This window comes from Emydura macquarii, unplaced genomic scaffold (assembly GCF_026122565.2).
Source record: "Emydura macquarii macquarii isolate MOO-44397 ecotype Brisbane River unplaced genomic scaffold, CSIRO-AGI_Emac_v2 contig_1146, whole genome shotgun sequence".
Taxonomy (NCBI): domain Eukaryota; kingdom Metazoa; phylum Chordata; order Testudines; family Chelidae; genus Emydura; species Emydura macquarii.
The window spans coordinates 3,467,181-3,486,160 of record NW_027131283.1 but is presented as its reverse complement, the minus strand read 5'-3'; the positions used below and the strand labels follow the sequence as shown (position 1 = coordinate 3,486,160).

The window sequence follows — 18,980 nt, the reverse complement described above, 5'->3', positions numbered from 1 at the left end:
AGCCACGCCTATATATGCAAATTGTATATACGTGATTGTCTCCCTATTACTCCTCCTTTGTGCTTTGCTCGTGGTCTTCAATTATAATCTCTGTGGGGCAGTGACCATATTGATCTGTGTTTGTACAGAACCTAGCATATTGTCACAGTTACAGGGCAAACTACCCAACGAGCCCTTCTAGTCCCTATCAAGTGCCCCCCTGAGGTGACATGTCTGGGTCTTGCCACTACTCTGAGTAGAACCATATGATCCAGCCCTTTTGGACTGGATCTCTGAGCTGCTTCCTAACCATGTTAATCCAACTGGCCCAACTGCATCTGGTTCTTGTAAACCCATTTTTTCTGGGGACCTGTGACCAGGGAGTTGGCCACTCAGAAACAACATCTTCTACACAAAGCATTATTTATTCATTTCCCCAGAGGTATGAAGCACATAGAGCAAAGGGTACAATCAATAAAAGGCCTGTCCATGTGACTCTTTCTTAAACTTGACACTTGTTTTACCTGCTTTTGTAAATTTCCCTCAGCCCAGCTAATCCCCATCTCTGGCTGGGAGAACACCCTCTTCTAGGTCCCAGATTCCCCTAATAGTTGAGTGTTTTCTTCGACCTTTCTCTTCTCTGTCACTGGGATTGGGGCTGGGGAGCTGCTTCTTTGTGGCTATAATTCTGGCTGCTGGGTTTTGAGCGCTTTGCTGGGATGCTCCTTATCTAGGCCATTCTTTTGACTTTCATGCCTGGTTCCCCTAACAACCTTGACTGATCTAGCTCCACAACAAATAAGCCATCATGAACGAACTCACATATGCATGCACCATATTTAGAAAAAATAATACAGGTATCCCATGTTGTCACTGGGCCTCTGAGAGCCACCACCGTATAAATATTTAATAATAGTTGAATATAGTGAGTAATTATATCCAGATGATTCATTAACAAAGATGACTTCAGCTTGTACCGAGTGACCCCATGCAAAGACATCGCCAGTACTTTAATAATACACAGAGTTCTTACAAATAATGGGAAAAGATGAGTCTTCAGTTTCAATATGAAAACTGTGCATCAGCTTCTCCAGAAAGGTAACTCAGAAGCAAAGGTGCTGCTATTGTAATGGCCAACCAATATGCTTATGGCATGCTTATGCTGCTCCCACTGCCTTGTCAGTACCTAATGGGTCCTCAGCTGTCAAATAAGTGACCAGCTAAACTTCAGCCTTGGATTCTGAATGGTTTTACAGGTCAAGAAAATTACCTCTCACTTCGTTTAGTTAGCAAGCTGCCTTTCACAGCCAAACCTGGAGTTGTGGGCTTGCTCTGTCTGATGCCAGTAAGCAACATTTTGTGCCAGCTGAAAACTATTAATTGCATAGCCAGTGAAGCTTTCAGAGTCGGACACCAACCAGGACCTCTTCATGGTCAAAAAGGGACTGGCAATTCTCTTTGGGGGAAAAAAAAAAGATTTAATCACAGGAGAAATGTGATTGGTGGCATATGGCGGCCTAGAAGGGGCTCCTAGGAATAAATACACAACTGTTTATGTTCTTGTGCCCCAGGTAGATTCATACCATGGGGGCATTTCTTCACCACTTCCTTCTCATAGAGGGTCTGCCATTTGGGGCCATACTTAGGTTTATATGAAGCTCCTGGAGAACTTTTCTGGCAGAGTTCTGGCCAAACTTTCCTACGTGGACTTTCTGATGCCTCAAGCCTCCCCCCACCAGCACCTAACTTGTAGAAGCTGGCATAGACTGTGCCATGAATCTTGTCTCTTTGCTTTTAATCAAAGATAAAGTGTGCATTATGATGGCCCACAAAAGACATTGATAAAATATGCAGGGATGATTGAAGCTAGATCCCTAAAGCAACAGTTCTGTTGCAGCTGCATTAAATTGTCAGAAGCTTTTCAGTATCAATCACAGTCTTATCAGCTACTCAGAAAGCATGAGCAGCAGCAGCAGCAGCAGAATTATCTCTTGGGGGATAATTTTAAGATAAGTAGATATCGTATCAATATATGAATGAAATTTAAGGCTATAAACTTGTCAAATGCATAGAAGAACTGCCTGTAAACTACAAAGAAAGGGGCAGTACAATAGGTGTGGAACCAGATCAAAGTGCTTATAGTTGAGGTAAATATAAGTGGATTTAACATACTGTAGCCCATAAATCTGCTTTGCAAACGTCAGTACATGACGTGTTTGTGACAAACTGTAACAGTCATGTCTTTTCTGTGTAACATGCTTTCTTCTGCTCCTACTGATGCCTTTTCATGATCTTGAGGGCTTTTGCATTTTGCTGCTGTCTTTAAATTGGAAGTTCAGCTATTAAATTGAGTTATTAGGTCAGCTGCTCAGAAGGAGATTTATTAAAGGGTCTGACACTTTCTCCAGTTCCACTTACCATGCTATCCAAATGATGCCTTTTTGTGGCTCTTCTGTTGTTCATAGCTGGAGCTGGTTGAAAATCAGAATTTCTGTCTCCCAGTAAATTCTGATATTTTGACATCTACTTTCCTCCCAAATTGGGACGAAGAGTCAGTCTTTGGGGTTTTTCATGGACTAGAAAATTTTTGAAAAAATACAATTTGGAAATGTCAAAAACACTTCCTTTCAGTTTGTTGAACAGAACTTAAATGATTTGTTTTGGATTGGTTCAACATTGGTGATGGCCGCTGTGCCTTATGGGATTTGTAGTTTGGGTCCTTCATGCCTCTATATGGGCCTGGCTCCCTGGCCAGACTACATTTCCCATGCAGCCAGCAGAGAGATCATGATCTAGTCTGGCGCTCCCTGGCCTATTGAGGAGAGTGGGGGCATGAAGGACCCAAACTACAATTGCCATGAAACATCATGGCAGCTCAGGCAGACTAAAACTGAACTGATCTGAAACAAAACATTTGAAATCAATTCAGCAAATTGAAATGAAATTTGAAATCGGAAACAAAAGTGTTCTATTTACCTGATGGGAAAACTCAAATTACAAAAAATTGCCTAAATTAAAATCTTCCTACAGAAAACTCCAGTCTATGGAAACCACATTTTTTGTCAAAAAGGTTTAGGTGGAAAATTCCCCACCAGATCTCTTTGTATGGCTGGCAGTATGTTCTGAATAAGCGAAGTGTAGACTACTGAAAGAGGTAAAGCTTGGGGCAAAAAGGTGATGGGCCTGATTCTGATTTGGTAGCATTTTACACTACACTATATTCACTTTGTACTAGTGCAGGAAGAAACCTGAATTTTTGGGATTGTATCGCTGGAGTTCGGCAGAGTTACAAGTCTAGATTTAGGTACAGAGCAACTAAGAATCAGTCCTGATCCATTGTCCAGGCAGACAATATAAGGATCATCTGATTTGAAATGAGAGCATTGTGCTGTTCAAGGTGGCTCCTATTTTTGACCAAGGTGAATATTTTCAGCCAGAAAATGCAGCTGCAGTGATACAGAAACATTTAATAAATTCATGTTGATTTCATGGAACTGTTTCAGGCAGGAGCTGGGGAGAGGCACTCACTTTAAAAAAAAAAAGAATTTTGAAAGAGTGGAAACATTTCATTTCAACACTGTCAAAATGAAACATTTTGATTATTATATTCAAAATTACTTTACATTTTGAAATGTCTTATTTTAAATACAAAATCTTTTGTTTTGGCTTGAACAAAATGTTTCATTGAACCCAAAATGATTATTTTTATTTTCAATTCACTGGAAAATTATTCAAACAAACAGGCCACCCTCGGAACTGCCTGCAATTGAAACATTAATTTCCACAGCTCTGCCACTGCATGAGCCCCTTCTTTTACATGTAGCTGTTTTGCACTACTAAGGTGCCTCAACTGCTTGTAATGTTGCACAGAAAAGATAGTGTTTAGGACATCCACTCACTGTAACAAGGGGTGTGATTGTTTTTTGCATCCAAAGCCCCTAATAGAGACTGCTAACACCTTTCCCACAATAAGCATACACATAGCTATCTGCAGGATTGGGGCCTTACTTCCATATTATTCTCATTTGTTTTTGTAAACCTGAAAACTGGTACAATTACTGTGTATTCTGCCTCATGAAATGCTTGACATGTTTCCTTCTGAACCTGATATGTCTTTGAGTATAAAATACAAAACTGGGTAGAACTGCAAAAAGAAATTGATATTGTACTGAAAATTCATTTCTGAGCTGAGACATTGAATGAGAAATTATAATCAGTTTTATGGCTATTCATAAGCCCCCTGAAAAATGGGGGTCTATAATGGAAGGGCTACTGCTGACACAATCTTAATCTGATCATTGCTAATGGTGACACTGTAGCTTTATATAGCAATTTAATGGCAAGCTTTTTTTGCTTGTTGAGGTGATTGGGTTTTCACATTATACAGCACCTCAACCTTGGAGTGCACTGATGTAAAAGCACTCATTCTTCATTAGACAAATTTAAAATAATGGTCTGAAAAAAGCATATGCATTGTGTATTCCATTTAAACTAGTGCAATATTCATATAACATTCACCTCACTTCCTAGGCTTAATGGACTTAATGAACAGTGAAAATGTTTTAGGCAGCCCGTAACAGGTAACTGTGATGTCAGTCAACACTCAAAATGGACATTTCTTACTTCTTAGTAACCCATGTGCATCAGACCCTGAAACAGTGTGAGCAACTTCCTTTTATAGGTCTGCCAGTGCCCCTCAGTTCATTCTATCTAATAGTTTAGATTAGATGGATCAATCTACTTGTAATGTTTTTAACACTTTACACAAAGCAACATACAACAGTTCCTCATATACTGGTTCTCACTGTGACCTGAAATGTAAGTAGAAATTGGAATTGCTGTTTTGCGGGATACTGAGCCTTCCTCCCCTCCCCTCCCCCACTGAATCAGGACAAATAGCTGACATTTTCGGCAAAATGAAATTCTGGAAAATTTTGATTTGGGACCTCAAATTGTTTTGAATTTTATGTTCTGTTAAATATAATACAATGTATAATCGAATATATAAAAATCTAAACAAAATCAAAATGAAATGGTTCAACCCTGTCAGAAACATTAGTCTTGACTTTACCCATTGAAAATGTAATTGAAATTGATACATTCCCACAAAACGTTCAGATTTCAACTGAGAACTTCCATCAAAAAAACCTATTTTTTTCAGCAGCTCTGCTGAAATGCTCTTTCCATTGTGGTCCTCTCCTGACTAACAGTTACTTACCATGCCAAACTATGTGGTGATAACAGTTTTGTGAGGTGGAAATCTTCCTTCTGTCTAGTTATATTTTCAGGAAAAAATTCCCTATCCATAACAGTACTGTTTCTAGAATGTGGTTATAACATGACAGCTGGGATTTTTAGTTACTTAGAGAACCAATATCAAAGTACTTCAACCTTTTCTTTTCTTTTTTTTTTTTTAAAGTCTGTCTTCTGATCAGATTTGCTCAATAGAAAATATAACATGAAATATTTGCCTTTTCCATACACTTGTTTGTGCCCTAAAGGGCTACTTACTCTTTGTTTATAGTATAGTCCTGCCCTCAGGCTCTAGTCAGGATTGAGACCCTGTTTTGCTTGGTGCTCTACAAACACCTCTGCAGACACTGTCTTTTCTTAAAAGATTTTACAACCTGAAAAAGTAATCCATAACAGCCGTTGTTCTTATATTTTAGGTACTTTTTTGTAGATAAACAATCTCTAGCTGGCCCTCTACCTATTTTATATATTGTTTTTGAAAAGAGTAAGTCATGCTCTGCTACTACTCCCTAAGCAACTGGTCCCTCCCTTTTCATCAGTATTTCTTAACCTTTTCCTGTTGGCAGACCCTTAGTCAAAGTACAAAAAAGTTCACAACTCCCTTACATTTACTGTAAAAATGTATCCATGATAAGTGTGTGGGGTGTTGTGTGTGTGTGTGTGTGTGTTGAAAAGCTGACAGGGAATACTTGACCTTGAAGGATATGGATGTATAGAGAGTGGGGGAAGCAAATTTTAGATTGAAATAAAATTTTCAGCACCTCCCAATCCCCTTGATTGCCTATCGTGGCACCCAAGGGGTTGAGAATCACTGCTCCACAAACAACTCAGTTCTCCGTGCAACTTCCAGGGGTGAAGGGTGTGTGCAGGATGCCAGAGGGCAGAAAGTTCATTGATCAGGTATGAAGCTTATGCTCTTTCGCCACTGTGGTGTGGTCATTAACTAACTAAACCCCTATTCAGTTATTTGCTTCCCTTCACCTTCCTCAGCAGTCAATTGACACCTCAGAATCCAAAGCTTCTTATGTTCTCTGGGATTTCAGGGTTATGAAAGTGCTAATTCCTGGTGTTGCCAAAAGGAGGGAAAGGCTACTGAAGCCAAATTCCTTCAAGACCTTTTTTTATGGGAGGCTGAGATCAGCTCATCTAGTCTCTTCCTCCAACTTTCTGATGCTGTTAGCAATGGCTATTTTCTAATGACTAGTCTTTCTTTCCTGAAGGACGCTAGAGCTTTCTTAAAAGGACATTTGCTTTGGGCAGTAGGTTGGACTAGATGACCTCCTGAGGTCCATTCCAACCCTAATCTTCTATGATTCTATGAAGTCTGTAACCCACATAAATCCCCTAGCTGACCACAGTTCTGGATCTGCAGGGGCTCATCTAGCCCTCTCCCTGCCTCCTTGTGTTGTTGGCATTGTCTGCTTTTTCCCCCTCTATAAAGTCAATTAGAAAAACTCATTAAATAAGGCATGATTTCAAAACCCATTACAGTTGAGGGAAAAACTTCAGGCCCATAATGATCTGAGAAGCTGAGTAATGCAACCCCTTCTAAGGAATTCTGTCTAAAAGAACCTACCTAAATGCTATTATGATTATTTTAGAGTACCCATAAATGCACTTAAACAAAATGTATAGAAGATAGTTTCCTGTCCTGCAGAGCTTATAACCTCTTAATACAATTTGGGGAAAGGGATACAACAAATTTTTTTAAAAATAATTCTTTTGATCCCACACCTAATACCCACTTGCTTCAATTGGATACTGCTAAACAATATTATGTGAAGTTGAGTGGCTTTCTGATTTATTTAATTTAGTTCTTCAATTAATTCTCTGACCCTATTGTCACCTTCTAGTCTCACTTTCATAGTATGTTTCACAATGACATAATATGTCAGGAATCAAAATAAATCTGCCACCAAATGGGCCTTGCCTTCTCCCACAAACAACTCAAATAACTCCCTTAAGAAGAGCTTGGTCAAGTAGGTCTTTCAGAATGGCTGGAGCTCAGCAAAATCTGATTCTTTCACACTAAAGGGGAGTGAACTTCAGAGTTTAAGGCTTTCTGATTAGAAGTCCCATGCCCCTCACTATGCATATACAAGGATTCTCAGCCAAAGCATCTAAGGGTTAAAATACAAAAAGAAAATTGGTCTGAGAGATACACACCATCCAACCTGTGGATAGTCTTTGAGCATTACATGATTAATAGTTGTGGGTGAGCGTGGGCACGTGTATGTAAACATATAGCTCCTGGAAATTTTAATCCCATTATGTCTCATACAATTTTACTTCTAACCCTCCAGTTTCACTGCTCTGTTCTAGTGTCTTTCTTTTGATGTATCCAACCTGAGATGTTTGACTGACAGTACATGCCAACAGTTGACAATGGGTGCAAACCAAGTCCTAGTCCTACAATCACACTGTTTAAGTTTGGTGAGCTGTATTTAAAAATACAAATGAAAATAATACAAAAAGAAGGCTGTATTGACTTTCTTCTCCCAATAGAAGCAAGTAGAGACTTAGTTATATTCATTTAAATGCAGCTTTTAGCAAAGTCTTTCTTTCCTAGCCTTAATTATGAAAACCCTCTTGAGTTTTTCAGTCTGTTGTGAGCTGTGTTGCTGTTTTTTCACAACAGAGACAATTTGAGTTATCTCAGAAATCTTTAGCTGCCTTCAGCTTGATACCCAGAAGACTTTGCCGCTACTGTGCTTAGGGTCAATTGTTCCTTAAACTACTTTTAGAGTCTATTCAACATGACAAGCGAATCAATCTTTTCAAGTCAGGAGCTGATGAAATTCTACATTTTATAAAGTATTGCTGTGAGAGTATGAATTGAATAGATGGCTTTCAGGCCTGTTCAGTGTCACTTTGCACTATTTTAATAGGGTTTCTGTAAATGCAGAATACTAAACCCGTTTCAGGCTGTTAAACATGCATAGCCAGATCAGACTAGATAAGGTATCCCTCAAATAACTATATATAAAAAGTACAAAGGAATTTTGACACTGCCTTTTAAATGCTAGCATAACTTCATGAGCCTTTGAATAATATTGGAAGTAATAAGAAGCTTTTATATAATGAACTATTTAAGAACTGTACCAATAATCAATGACTAGTTATAGTTAGAAAATGAGACCATATTATTTCAGTTATGAACTCTATAGAATGGCATCTGATGGCGACTTCAAAATTAAAACCTTTAGGAGACTCATAGGGTATGTCTACATAGCAACTAGACACCTGGTCCATGACAGTCAACTCAGGCTCATGGGATTTGGGCTGTGTCATTGCTGTGTAGGCTTCTGGGCTCAGGCTGGAGCCCAAGCTCTCGGACCTTCCCACCTCGTAGGGTCCTAGAGTCCAGGATCCAGCCTGAGCCCAGAAGTCTATAAAGCAATGAAACAGCCCTGCAGCCCACGCCCTGAGAGCCTAAGTCAGCTGGTACAGGCCAACTGTGGGTTTTTCTTTGCTGTGTAGACATACCCATAGACTTCAAGGGTAGAAGGGACCATCGCGATCCTCCAGTCTGACATCCTGCTCAGAACTTCATCCACCCACTCCTGTTGTAGGCCTATAACCTCTGTCTGTGAGCTACTGAAGTCCCAAATCTTGATTTTTAAAGACTTGTAAAGTTACAGAGAATCCACCATTTACTCTAGTTCAAACCAACGAATGACCTGTGCCCCAAGCTGCTGAGAAAGGCAAATCTCCCCCACAGTCTCTTTGGGAAAATTTTTTCCTGACCCCAAATATGGTTATCAGTGAGACCCTGAACATGTGGGTGAGACTCCTTCTCCCCCCCCCTCCAAACAGACACCTATGAAAGAATTCTCTGTAGTAACTCGGAGTCCTCCTCTTCTAGTGTCCCATCTCTGGCCATTGGAGATATTTGCTAATAGCAGTCACAGATGGGCAACTCCTCGTACCATCCCCTCTCTGAATTTATCAAGCTCACTATTAAAACAAATTAGGATTTTTGCCCCCACTACTCCCTTTGGGAGGGTGTTCCACATGAATTGTAGCTCCCCTCCCCCTCCCCCCCAGAAAGAGGATCCAGGGAACTACAGACCGGTCAGCCTCACCTCAATCCCTGGAAAAATCATGGAGCAGGTCCTTAAGGAATCCATTTTAAGGCACTTGGAAGAGAGGAAGGTGATCAGGAACAGTCAGCATGGATTCACCAAGGGAAAGTCATGCATGACCAGCCTGATTGCTTTCTATGAAGAGGTGACTGGCTCTGTGGATGTAGGGAAGGCGGTGGATGTGATATACCTTGACTTTAGCAAAGCTTTTGATACGGTCTCTCACGGTATTCTTATCAGCAAGTTAAAGAAGTATGGGTTGGATGAATGGACTATAAAATGGATAGAGAACTGGCTAGAGCATAGGGCTCAACGAGTAGTGATCAATGGCTCCATGTCTAGCTGGCAACCGGTCACAAGCGGAGTGCCCCAGGGGTCGGTCCTGGGGCCGGTTTTGTTCAACATCTTCATTAATGATCTGGAGGATGGGGTAGATTGCACCCTCAGCAAGTTTGCAGATGACACTAAGCTGGTGGAGTGGTAGATACCCTGGAAGGTAGGGATAGGATAAAGAGTGACCTAAACAAACTGGAGGATTGGGCCAAAAGAAATCTAATAATGTTCAACAAAGATAAGTGCAGAGTCCTCCACTTAGAAAGGAAGAATCCCATGCACAGCTATAGACTGGGGACCAACGAGCTAGGCAGCAGTTCTGCCTCCCATGAAGGAAGGCCTCCCATTTGTTAAATAGCTGGACGCCTACCCCTATTCTTTCTGCACATCGGGATGGTTTGCTCTTGTGCCCTGAATAAAGTGCCACAGAAAGGGACCTGGGGATAATGGTGGATAAAAAGCTGGATATGAGTCAGCAGTGTGCCCTGGTCGTCAAGAAGGCTAATGGCATATTGGGCGGCATTAGGAGGGGCATTGCCAGCAGGTCACGGGAAGTGATTATTCCCCTCTATTCGGCATTGGTGAGGCCGCATTTAGAATATTGTGTCCAGTTTTGGGCCCCCCACTACAAAAAGGATGTGGACAAGTTGGAGAGAGTGCAGCGGAGGGCAACAAAAATGATTAGGGGGCTGGAGCACAGGACTTATGAGGAGAGGCTGAGGGAACTGGGCTTGTTTAGTCTGCAGAAGAGAAGAGGGAGGGGGGATTTGATAGCGGCCTTTAATTACCTGAAAGGGGGTTCCAGGGAGGATGGAGCTAGGCTGTTCTCGGTGGTGGCAGATGACAGAACAAGGAGCAACGGTTTCAAGTTGCAGGGCGGGAGGTCTAGGTTGGACATTAGGAAAAAGTTTTTTACTAGGAGGGTGGTGAAGCACTGGAATAGGTTACCTAGGGAGGTGGTGGAATCTCCATCCTTAGAGGTTTTTAAGCTTAGGCTTGACAAAGCCCTAGTTGGGATGATATAGCTGAGGTTAGTCCTGCTTTGAGCAGGAGGTTGGACTAGATGACCTCCTGAGGTCCCTTCCAACTCTAATATTCTTGCTTCTCCACAGTCAGTGCAGCTCTCAGTTGGGTGTGTCTGTGTTGGACAGCTTGGGAGAACTCAGCATGCAGATTCAGGAACGTAGCCTTTCACACCTGAAAGTTCTGCTCGTCGTTCCAAACCTGCATTACAATTCCCACCAGTCAGTGCTCAGTTTCTTTGGCCCAGAAGTGGCGCTTCCCCATCTGCAGCTGCTCCATGAATGCCACCAGCCACCTTGAACTGGTTCTCGCTAAGTCCCACAGCCAGCTGACTACCTGGAAATCATCATGTTCTGCGTGGTGGTTCTTGCTGCTCTGCAGATATTGAAGGATCCAGCCTCCAGTGCTTGCAACAGTTGTGACAGGTAGTGCTGAGCTGTGCAGGCTCCATGCTTCTGTCAGAGATGGCAGTCAGTGACAATTCCTGCTTGGGTTGGTGGGAAATTGAAAATGGGTGCAGAAAAATTATGGGCTAGAGATGATATTGTGAGATGGAGAACATTGCATTATGGGAAGATGACCCCTTACTCCTGGTTAGCCAGTGCTGTGCCAACACAATGAGCCACGTGTGCACATGCACGATTGATATACTAACTGCAGCAGCTGTAGGTCGACAGAACTTGGGTCAGCGAAACTTTGTAGTATAGACATGGACTAAAGTTCTAGCTGTTCCTCCCAGGAGTGGACTTAATTGGGAGATGGCCATCAGGTCAACCCGGAGGAAAAACCCCCCGGCCACCAGGTAAACCTGGAGGAGAAACCAATGGCTTACTTAGGCAGAAGGCTGATGAGCTAATGAGAACAACCAAGTGCTTGGTTGGTAACAGTTAAAGGAGAGGAAGAAAGTGTAAGGGGAGGAAGCTGGCATGGGTCAGGAGATGTAGGATCTCAGGATGAGGCGATCTTTCTCTCTCCAGAGAATGAGTTAAGGAGGAAATTTATGTCCACTAGTATGTTGCTGCACAAGGTTGAAGGGGTGGATGGGACCTAATAAATAACACACTGGTGCTTATCAAACTGGAAACATCCAGCTTGTTTGTGGTGGTCCAAAGAGCAGAGAAGGGAGCCGTGTTACAAGTTTTGAGTTAAAAGGACACAAATTTCTAGAGGAAAGCTCCACATTCTCCCCATGTGGGGCCCTTTGTCTAGCATTTACTTGCTCCTTTCACCCAAACAAGTATTAGGAACCTCCTACTTGCTGTTTTCTGATGGCCTCATGTCTTCTCCCCTAATTTTGCTGAGGCCAGCTGGCCCCCTTCTTGGATCTTTAAGGAGTGCCAGTTGCTCATCCATTTTGTATTTTTGGGGATGGTGGATGCCAGTTGCAGGACTGTAGGACCTCTGTGCTCCTAAATCCCCAAGATTTTTTTTAATGCAGGGAGCCAGTAAACAAACTCGCCCATGTGCTTATACAATGCAGCTGAAAGGAGAAATAGTCCCTTTCCCCCTGTTGAAGCTACTCTGCCATTCTCCCCATCACATATTTAAATTTATGGGACTTCATGTCTTTTGCTGTTTCTGCCCATTTTACCTCTAAAGGCCTAGAGAGACATTAGGAGGGGGGAAAATCCAGTCATAGGAGAAGTAGCCCTTCCCCACCTAGAAATCTCAGTATTGGAGGATGTCAGTATTGCCATTCAAAAATTGAGTCAAGCCCCCCAAAATCATGGCTTAAAAATCATCAGGCCTTTTTTTTTTAAATGGGGTTGTTTTTATTAGCCGCCTAGTTTCTGATCCTTTAGGGTATGCTCGGTTCTCATTTTCAGTCTTTTCTCCACAACTATGGGGTTTATAAACTTGCTTATTTTAAAATGAAAGCTCAGATACTCACCTAATCACCTGACTCCAGGAGCTGGGGCTTTGATATAAACATCAAATATCCTGATACTCATAATAAAGTTGTGAGATGTGTCAATACTGAGATCTAGAATTTATTGAGGAAAGAGTTGGCTATTGGTGAGAGAGAAGCTGGTTTGGCACAACATATTTACCAGAATTTCATTTTTCCCACTGTGAGAACACCCTCTAGAACAGTGATACTCAGACCTCAGTGGTTCAGGATCCAAATTAACAACCAACATTACCCAAAAGAGCCACGGTAGCTTGAATTCATTGTTTCATTTATATATATATATATATATATATATATATATATATATATAAATATATACTAATCTCACAGCAAAACGACTGACCAAGTATTCTACAATTGTTTAATAACATCATAAAAGCATCCTGATTGGTTAATAGTTTAGATTGGTTAATAATTAAATCACACAGTGTTTTAACACTACGTGGTGCAAAGAGCTGCTATTTTTGGATGTACTGAAAAACCCATCTGTTTCAGATAATCTATACTACATTGGGATTTTTCTCCCTTGCGGTTTGGGCCTGGTATCTCTTCCCCTTCCCCTCCTTTCAGTTTTATTTACATTTGGCTGAAATTGTTGGTGGCTTGGTTTGGCTTGTGTATCATTGGAGTGGTTGCTCCAGTTTGGATTCTTTTAAGTTTAAAAGCTTTACTTGATTTTTTTCAAAAGTGTTAATGCAAAGAAGATAGGAGAGGTTTTTTCCTGTTGATCCTTAGTGCACACAATGTTTTGTGCTTTGTCTTATGTGGAGCTTAAAAGCCTTGTAATAGATGCACTTCTCACAGAGCATCCAGCACCTTCCAACAGTTGCTCACTACCTGTCAGCACTCATTAAATCAGTGGTCATTTATGATGTTTTAAAGAATGGGTTGCTACATGATTACTGCCACAATTCATACAAAGCAATTCCTGTATTGTTGCTGAGAAAATGTTCATGTTTTGGTGTCTTCTGCTCTAGATACAATGTTTTGCAGATCAGAATCTAACATTTGTGCTGCCATGGCTTCACAACTCCCGTACGCAAGTCAACTAGCTGGCTCAGGAATATTTACATGAGTTGCAATCACACCTAGTGATGGCAGTATCTATCTACTCTTAAGCTCACTGCAGTCCTCAGGAGACTAAAGTGTATATCACAGGAAGAGAACAGGAGAGGCTAAGGTGACACCAATGCCTGAGGCTCTTGCGATGTCTGGGAGTTGGTTTAGGTGAGCACTGGTCCACCCCCATCCAGTGTCCGATTTCCAGCCGTGACCAATATCTCCAGAGGAAAGCGAAATACCTTCCGCCCCACCCTAAAATTTTGATTATGATTATCTGCCTATACTGGTTGTTGAGGATGCAAAAGGGGAAAATAATAATAACCAGCCACTACACTTTAAGACTTTGAGGAGGTTAGAGGAGGCAGGTTATTATCAGCTTTCACAGAACTAACAAGGGATCAAACCACTTAGATCTCAGGCAGTGATTGTGACAAGAACAGAAATGAGAACCACACAAATCTAAGCTAATGACAATGAGTATAACAAGAATAGGGGAAATGGTACACACTTCAGCCTTATGTATTACAATTTTAAGATTGCAATCTAGTGGATCCTCTCAGATGCTGAATGCCACAGGCAATTAGAATACAATTTCCCCTTAGGGTAATTTATTGGAAATGGTGAAAGGATTGTAATATAACACCTGACAGGAAGACTTTAAAATGCAAAGTTCCCTAGTAGCTCAGGGCACTTTTACCCATATGTTTACAACCTCCTGCAAAATATATGTCAAGCCCAATAATTCAAGTCCCAAAAGATGCTTAGGCTCTGTATATGTTGAAGATGTACAGATATAGCTGAACGTAGCTTCAGTCTGAATATATTACAGAGGTAATCAGGAGGTTTCAGATCAGTTGCCATTATGAAGTGCTGTTTTTACACATCTGTTATTTCCTGAAACATTCACCTTCAAAACTGAAACTTTACATGCCTGAAAAAAATGTTTTAGTTTCAAGCAGAATACTTCCAGCTATGTTTGACTTATAGGAGAATGAAGCAAAAAAAAAAAAAATCCTGTTCATAAATATAAAGTCTTCTCTTTGGTGGAAGTGGAGGGAAATGGCTCAAATTTAAATGAACATTTACATTTTAACTTGTCCATGTCAGTAGACCATAATGAGGAGTTGAGTTGCTTGAAAAGATTGTCATAAAATAGAGACATTGCACATATTTATAAATGCACCTGCACAGGATGAAAACAGAGGTAACCTCAATCCTTAGTGTGCTACGCAGCTGTCTAAATGTGCTCTCAACTCTTCAATAAATTGTCATAATCTAAATATGCAAGAACTTTTAGAAGTCTTCCTCCTGTGGTTTCTGAGAAAACACATGGCCTGGCAAAATAAATACAGGGCTCAGAGCCTACAACTCCTCCTGATTTCTATTTTTATTCCATTGGATTTAATAACAGGCTGCACTAATTTAGCATGTTACAAACATTATTTAGTTAGATCATCTAATAACTTTACAAATAAAGTAAATGGTGTTACTTATCTATCTCACAGGGGTACCCATCCCATAGATTTCTTTCTGATTCTCTGTAACTGAGCGGTCTCATTTTTTGACTTGGTGTGGTGTGTAAGGTGGACAATTCAAATAGCAACACACTTGTGGAACAGTTGTCACACCTCTGATGCTGTATGTGTGAGTACACTCACGGGGTCAGTTCTGGATGAGGAAACTTAAGTGGGAAACAGGGTAGTGCTGTTACAAAAATACCAACATCCTGTAGTGTGCCACACTGTATATGTGCTGTTTCTAAATATTCAGTACAATACAAAGGGCAGGCAGGGTTGGATTAATCTAGTTAAAGAACTGATGGTCCCCATTACCATGACATCTGAGTGCCTCACAATATTGCTTATATTTATGTTCACAACACCCCTGTGAGGTAGGGAGTGCTATTATCACCATTTTACACATGGGGAACTGAGGCACAAATGGACTAAATGACATGCTCAGGGTCACGTCTGTGGCAGAGCAGGGAAGGAACATTTGTTTCCCATTTCCAAATGAACACCTTAATCACTGGACTCTTCTTCCTGTCAAAAGCAAGCATCAGGAGTGAGATTCAAACCTATGCCTTCTCAGGATGCTATGTCCTTATAACAGCACCTTAGACCACTCTAACATCCAAATCTCAGACAACAGGGCCTGTTGGGGCTATGATTTTCATGAAATGCAAAAACAATCTATGATTCCTTGCTGAGAACCACATAAATCCACTGGGCTTGGTAGCAGCAAAGGATTGTGGTTGGGGCCAGTGGGGAAGCATGGCTGACTTTGGGTACTGAAGTGTGGGGGATGGTAGAGAGATGCTTTCCTTGTTTCCCCTCCCTGCCCACTCACTACTTTGCTCTGGGGAAGCACTACTTAAAGAAGCTTCAAAACCAGCTGTATAGCCTCTTTGAGTGGTGCTTTCCCATGTTTGGAGTTTAGGACTGCAGGGCTGGGGAGGGCTCAGGACATGTGGCCCTGACGGTAGGATTTTGGAATAGGAAGGGGGCAGAGCAGGGATAGGGCACGGCACGGCACAGACAACAAAAGGAGGAAGAAGAGAGGGAATGAGCTATTCCTTCCTCCTCTTCATAGGCTTCTGCTGAGGCCTGGGATTTTACTTATTATTTTTATTTTGGTTTCTCAGCTAGTGGCATGTGAGTCCTTGTCAGGCCACTTTTGAGTTATATTCCACAGACTGAGAAGTGCTGAGCTAGTGAATTTGTTATGGACCTAGGACTCTAGCCCTGACTCTTACTTGCTGTGAGACTGGGGTAAGTCACTGTAATCTCCCTGTGTCTTAGTTTCACCATGTGTAAAACGAAGTTAATATGTGCTAGCCTATTTCAAAGGGGAGCTGTAAAGAATAATTATTTACTGTTTGGATGATGCTTTGAAAATATACAGGACTTAGAATTGTTTCCTCTTCAATTTGGAAGAGCTGCACATTAAGAAGAACTTTATGGTTTTCCACGTTGCCTGGGATGGGGAAGGAAATTCTCAGGGTATGTATAATGAGGAGGAAATAGGAGGGGGTAAAGAAGAGAGGAAATGTGTCAGAACCATTTTCTGTAGATAGAGAAACAAATGGAAAAGAAAGAGAGGTATACACACATGAAAAGAGATTCTAAGCATTTCTGGAGGGTGAGGCATTGTGGTAAAAATAAATATTAGGTTTGTCTACTTATGCCGTAGGAGGCACAGGTTCAAATCTTCAGTAGGCTGATTTAACCTAATCTTTTATCCTTGAGTTATATATTGAGTTCCACCCATCATTCAAACATGGCTTGCTTTGTAGATTTCAATGAGATTTACAAATCAAGCTAAGTTTGAAGACCTTATGTATTATATAACTTTCTGTAACATTGTATAATTATATTGATGGTTAAGATTTTAAAGCTTAAACATAATGGAAACAGAGTTAAAGTTCACCATTCATGAAACAGAGGGTTAAAACAGAGTGCTTTCTCTCTCAAACCTAACTTTGCATTAATGCTAGTTTATTGCAGAAACTAATATAGTAAATGAGGTGTGTTGTAATGTTTCCAGTGCTATCTTCCAGTTACCAAGAGATAACCTGTGTAATCTACATTACAACTACAGCTAGTCTGACAGACCTACATTACTACAAGAAGGGGAAAACCATGCTTGCCTAACATAAGCTGTCCCGTGGAGTTCAGTGAAGCTGCCCACATGGGCAAAGGGTTTATCAATCCACCTAGGTGTTTATATGACTCCCATCACTATCAAACCTCTATTAAAACAGCAACTCTTTCTTTTTCTTTTTTCCAGTAGGAGAAATAGCTTGAATAATTAATAGGTTTTTCTTTGGTGCTGGTGTGTATGTGCTGAAGAATTTACTGAGAGAAAATGAAGTCAAAGAGATGAGTAGGATTTTGTCCTAACAGTCCAAAAAACAAGCAAAGAGCCAGACACTGCAGCACTTCTTAAGCATGTAATTCCATTGAAATCAATGGGGTTACGTAGATGAGTAAAAATTAATCATGCAAATAAAGGTTGCAAGATCAGGCACAAATAATTTATGGCTCTGTGCATAGATCAGTCTGGTACTGGGTCGGGAAAAAAACTGCATACTTTTTTCCTTTGAATTTTTATACACTAATAGGAATCCTACTGCAAGGAAAGTTTCTTTGTCTTTTTAAGTTATTTGGTAAAATAGAATGGAGTCCTATGCAAGGATCAATCTTTCACAAGAGTTGAGACTCATTGAACAGTCTCACCTTCCATTAAATTCAATAGGAGAGTGCCCTAAGTGCAGAGTGCCTTGAAGGATCAAACCCTTAATATGAAGAATAAGAGGTAAAAGTATGTAAATATTCTTCATAATGGGCTATTTTTTTTTCTTATTTTTGTGTGCATCTTCCTACCTTTTAATAATTAGATGTTATTCCAAAGTTTCTGATTTTGCTTACATCATTCTGAAGTTTTGACTGAAGATGCAAATACAGTCTACCACTAGATGTTGCTCTAAGACAGCTCCAAGGAAAAGAAGAAATGGGAAAAACCGCATGCTTTTGCTGAGATTTACATCAATCACTAAAATTCACTTTTAAAAAATGTTGTACATTAAATCTAAAGATTATAAAATAAGCTCAAAAAAACCATCATAACCTGTTGTTAAAACATATAATGCATACATATCAGAACTATGTATTTTTAGAAATAACATGGTTGTAACAACATTGCATATTTTTAGAAATATAAGACAAATAAAATGTTAAAAAAAAACAACAACAAATGTCTTGTGTTTTATAAGGGCAGGTTTTCTACTCTTACTAAATGGTAATTGATATCGGATATACAGGCCTTCAAATAAATGTGTTCCTTCCCAAGCGGCCCCCACTTTAAAAAAAAAAAAAAAAAAGCACTGGGCAAATACTATGGTCTTGTTATCTGGAAGCCTAGGCTAAAATCTAACTGAGATTACCATGTAAATGGGTTTGCTAGTCTCAGTTAAGACATTATGGATGTTTCTTGGTACTTAGTAAAGTTTACCTTGATTGATGTGTGATTTCCAGAGAGGCTCAGGATTGGAATAAGAGGGGTGTTAGCTAAATCACTATTAAAGCAATTCAGAGCCACGGGAGGAAGCTTGCATGCTTTCTGTAGAAACAGCCTGCTTTTAGCCAAGGTTGTCAGATTCTTACTTTCATGAGCACCGAGGTTCACAAAAATCTAAAATTTGTATGAAAAAGGGGAAAAAACAACAGGTGTTAAACATAAAGAGTTGGATCTTGTTCCTGTTGAAGTGAGTGAGAGCTTTGATTAAGTCTCCAGTTATGCAAGCTGCTGCACACAGCGGCAGAGATCTACCT

At 40.6% G+C, this 18,980-nt stretch overlaps 1 long non-coding RNA gene across 2 annotated transcripts in view; it reads left to right on the top strand.

Moving 5' to 3' along the window:
• LOC137152185 (uncharacterized) overlaps positions 1–18,980 on the top strand; it is a 109,742-nt gene that overhangs the window by 72,200 nt on the left and 18,562 nt on the right. The window contains exon 1 of one of the 2 annotated variants that reach the window (XR_010919467.1): positions 2,036–2,126. The exons of the other annotated variant lie outside the window; for it this stretch is intronic. This is a non-coding gene — a long non-coding RNA (uncharacterized lncRNA). Of the gene's footprint in view, positions 1–2,035; positions 2,127–18,980 lie in introns of those variants that run through there. 2 annotated transcript variants of the gene reach the window in all.